The sequence below is a fragment of the Podarcis melisellensis genome (assembly GCF_964234715.1).
Source record: "Podarcis melisellensis genome assembly, chromosome: 3".
NCBI lineage: Eukaryota > Metazoa > Chordata > Lepidosauria > Squamata > Lacertidae > Podarcis > Podarcis melisellensis.
The window spans coordinates 37,782,956-37,787,750 of NC_138530.1; the positions used below are offsets into that span (position 1 = coordinate 37,782,956).

Below are 4,795 nucleotides of genomic sequence, written 5' to 3' on the forward strand. Positions count from 1 at the left end.
AATAACATGTTCAGATCAGTGATTGCAGAAGATTGATTCCTGTGACCCCCAAATCAACCCTAGGTGTGCAGTGAATCCAATGTGCAGCGAATCCACAGTTGGCTGTGGAAGGGAAGCAATCATATAATTGCTTCATCTTGGACCCAGATCAATTGTCATTGCACAATGAGATGAGTGGAAAAAATTACCTCTTTGTGTACTGAAAACCATTCTGGTCACACGAACAGTAATCAATGACCACTTTGCTACATGTTCAAGCCCTGTTAGGGCGTAATGTGAAACAAGCTTAAATCTCTCCTAAATCCACACAATTGCATTCATGCTGCATTTTGCACTCTGCATGATTCAAGCAAGACATTTCCCCCCATCACAGAATGGTGTAGTGGCAGTTTCGAATTTGCCACTGGGCTGCATTCAAAAACGCAGGCACAAACATAGATATGCAATATGTCTCCTAATATAGGATAGGTACATTTTATCCTAAAGAGCTTTGCCTGGTGTTAAAAACCTCTTTCTTAATTGCTACCTGCTAGTTAACTGTCCTTTTCTTAATTATGCAGCCATAAGTCACAAAAGGGACGCAGGTAGCATTGTGGGTTAAACCACAGAGCCTAGGACTTGCTGATCAGAAGGTTGGCGGTTCAAATCCCCGCGACGGGGTGAGCTCCCCTTGCTCCGTCCCTGCTGCTGCCAACCTAGCAGTTCGAAAGCACGTCAAAGTGCAAGTAGATAAATAGGTACTGCTCCGGCAGGAAGGTAATCGGCGTTTCCGTGCACTGCTCTGGTTTGCCAGAAGTGGCTTAGTCATGCTGGCCACATGACCCGGAAGCTGTATGCCGGTTCCCTTGGCCAATAAAGTGAGATGAGTGCCGCAACCCCAGAGTCGATCATGACTGGACCTAATGGTCAGGGGTCCCTTTATCTTTACCAACTCACAAAAAAACTTTAAGATCCTGTTTCAAGCAGATGCCAAGAGGACACTCTGTTATATTCTGCACCATCATGGGGTTGCCAGTGGACTGACTTACCAGCATCCATCAGATCATCAAGCAAGACCACTTAGAAAATGGGACCTGAGTTGTACTGGTGGGAAATGTCTCTGGTGCTGGTGGGAAATGCTGTGTGACTGAACTGGCAGGCAGGACTTGCATCTGGGGAGTCCAGGCGGAATACCAGCTATTAGGAGTCAGCAAAACAAAGCATTGAGTTGGTGGCGTTGGGAGGCAGCTGAGAACCTGCAATTGTGCTTATTAAGCACATGTTGCTTTTCAAAGGATCATTAGAGACGAGAGAATAGTAAATACATCTTATCGTGGCATAGAAACAAATTACATTGCTAAAAATTTAAGCTCGGAGCAGCTTGATATTTTTCTTCCTCTAGCGCCAGCAGGGCTGGGTTTTCGCTGTTCTCGCTCGTTTGCTTTCCCCCTTTCAGAGCGGTAACTTGCCATTATTACAGAACCATAATTAAGAACACAAGCTTGCTGCTGATTGCTTTTCATTATCATTCATTTAAACGAGAGGAAAAAGCGGCCCATATTTGTTCTCGGGATTATGAACAGTAATAGATTCTTTTTGAGGGCTTTAGCTTACTCCTGGGATTTTCCTGCAGTGAGCCTTGGACTCGTGCTTCATCACCAGTTACATTACAATAAGCTTTCTGGGAGATGCAATCAGGACCACAAGTGCAACAAACAGGGAGGGGGGAGGGGGAAGCATCCACAAGAGATGTTTGGCCTCCCAGAGGAGACTCTGATGCTTCTGGGTTCTGGATTACACCTAGAAAGTCAGGTTGCTGAGGAGGCCAGGAGTGCTTTTCATCATATCCATTTGGGGAGATGGCTGGATTCATTCTTGTTTTTCAGATCTTGCTTTTCAGAAATGTTGCTGAGGGTGCAAATCAGGCCCCCAAACTAGGGATTCGCCATTCATTTATATTAATGAACGTTAATTCTGAAGCAGCTGACTGTTTAGTCTATATCTAATTTGACTCTTAATGGTTGGGGTCAAGTGAATAATTGTTTCTCTCTCTCTCTCTCTCTCTCTCTCTCTCTCTCTCTCTCTCTCTCACACACACACACACACACACACACACACAGTGCTTTAGTATGCTCACATATGTTTGAGTGCATTTTGATTTTAACACTAATACTGGTCTCAATCCAAGTCCAAGAATATGACTGGCTGAAGCAAAATAAAAAGGAAATAACCACTTATGGCTGGATTGGAGAGTTGAAGACTCCTTTGGTAATGCTTGGTGTTCCTTTGGAAAGAATGGCAGGATAATAAATAAGCAATAGACTCTATGTGCTTCAGGAGTTCTCTTCCTGAACAATTGCATATATTTTGAAATCGCTGTCATGACGCGTTCTCACTGAAGGGAGAATGAGAGAGAGATGTGAGCATGTGTTGACCTCTCCCTTTGTATCACCTCTCTTGTCTAGGATGTCAAGTGGGAGGTTCAAGTCTTCTCTAATTTCCCATTATGCTTCTCCCCACCTGACTGCCATCATCTGTAGAGAGTATCAGTATGAAAGTTTCTTCTATTGTCTGAAAAGCAGGATAAGGAGGTGCTTTGTGGAGGTTGTGTAATGGTGTTACGTATGTCATTAGATTGTGTAATGGTGTTAGGAAGAAGTGGAAAGGCTATCCACAGCTTTCTCCTGAAACACTTTAGGAAAGGAACATTGCATTTAGAAAGAATTATGGGCAGAACAACACAATAGAAAACTGCACCTCAGAATTAACAGGAACATCTTTATTTATATTTGTTGTCCTTTTATACGAATGTCTATCCCACCTCTCACATAAATGTCAAGACACGCTTCATCTAAGATTAAGCTTGCAAGCTTTTTGCCCAGCCCTGAACCTCTGCCTTGAATTTGCAACCTCACCTGCAGAAAGGAAGTATCAGCACATCCCACTGCTTGCTTTGCTATTGCATAGACTTTTGCTTTTTGCTGAGAGAGACGGTCCTTTGCAGCTGTTCTCCCATAGACTTCTATCTGTTACAGATAGACTGAGCATAGCGATGTTGTCTTTGAATGGGAGTTTGCAGAATATTTATATGAAAGGTAAACGGCAGTTAGAACACATATTTTTGCTTTTCTGGGGACATTTTTGGCTTTCTGGGACTCATTGCACATTTCATGTAAATACTTGTTAGTGAGACCCAGTGCCGTTAATTTTTTTATATGAAATAAAATAAAAGTTAGCTTCAGCAGGGAGGAAGTGGAAGCAAAATGAAGCGGTATGTTTTCCCTGCCCACATTTCTCTATTTCAAATCCTCCATGTTTGCCATCACAGCACCTGTTTGAATCCTGCAGAGAGAAAGATAATTGGGGAGGCAAGTTGGGCAAGAAGCCTATGGGACGGGAAAAGGATTGAGCAAACACATTCAGCACTGCTTCTTCACTTATTGTGTGTGCTCACATGCACACACACACACACACACACACACACACACAGAAGGTGCTTTTGAAGAATGGGAGGGAGGGTGCATCTGTAAACAGGTAGCTGAGATATTGCAAATGGATCACTGACAACAGGGTTTGTTTGGTTTTTACTGATTGGATTTTCCCTATAAAGGGTAAATCCAGATTAAGTTGGGAGGGGAGGAATGCAAGCTGACATTTTGATTCCTACACTGTTGTGTGGATGCTGCAAAACAGCTTGTGTCTATGAGGAGGATCCCACAATAAACACCTGCATGGAATCTCCCAGAGACAGACATGGGAACTCTCCAATACAGGTTTGCATAGATAGGTACTGGGCACCTCGGCCTCTCTATTGGGCTAACAGAAAAGTACTTTTTTGCAAGGTTTTGCAAGTCCTCAGACCTGACCTCTGTGAGACCTCAGAAGTACCGCTACACCCCTGCTACTGTGTGACGTCATGACTTTATGTCACGGGCGCCATTGGGCACACATAACCTGGGGCCCAAGTCAGCATCGCTGGCCTGCTAGATCTAATTTAAAATTTCTGGAGTAAGTTATAGAGCGGATCATCAGTCTATCTTCTTTCAGCCTGCCTATGCCAAAGCCTCTTTTAATTGTCTTTCTATGAAATGCCAATCTTGTGTGACTTCTGCCATGAGAGACCGACGCTGAAGTCTGCAGATCATTTCTTCCCATAAATTTCACTCACTGATGCTAACTTGGATATAAGTGATCTATGCATTGCATTCGGACATCATACGCAAGAGTATTGCAGCAAGACCAAGTCACAGAGGATGCCTTATGTTGAGTCATACTTCCAGAGTTAGTCCTACTGATAAGCAGGAACACTCCAGGGGAGGTAACAGGGTCCTTGTGGGGAGTGAGATTTCCCCATTACCAGCCATTCCTGGAAGTGGGAATTGTTCTTTCTTTCGTCCCATGCATGTTATTTGGAAAGTGAATTGTCATGTGAGCAGGTTATAAATATTTTACAATAAATAAAATTTTAAAGTGATGGGGGGCAATAGGCTTGATCCCCAAAAATGACTGGGGGGGGGGGAGAAGCCCCTCTTGCCACATCCCTTTGGGATGACATGGTCCTTGTGGTGATGGGGGATTTCACCCAGGTGGTGCACTTTTTCCACCTCATGCATTGAGAGATGATGGGGAGGGAATAGGCAAGATCCCTGAAAAAGGCTACGTGGGGAAAGAAGCCCACTCCCTTCTTTCTCCCAGTGCAAGGTGAATGGAGGGATTTCTCCCTTAACCTGCCTTAACTGCCTGCAGAGGTGTGCCTGTGTGCACCTGTCTAGGAAAGGAAAAAGAAAGATGACACAGGATTTAAAAACTTCTCAAT

General features: G+C 44.0%; 1 protein-coding gene across 5 annotated transcripts in view; it reads left to right on the plus strand.

The window, feature by feature from the left end:
• MDGA1 (MAM domain containing glycosylphosphatidylinositol anchor 1) overlaps positions 1-4,795 on the plus strand; it is a 245,095-nt gene that overhangs the window by 211,586 nt on the left and 28,714 nt on the right. The gene's annotated exons all lie outside the window — the stretch shown is intronic.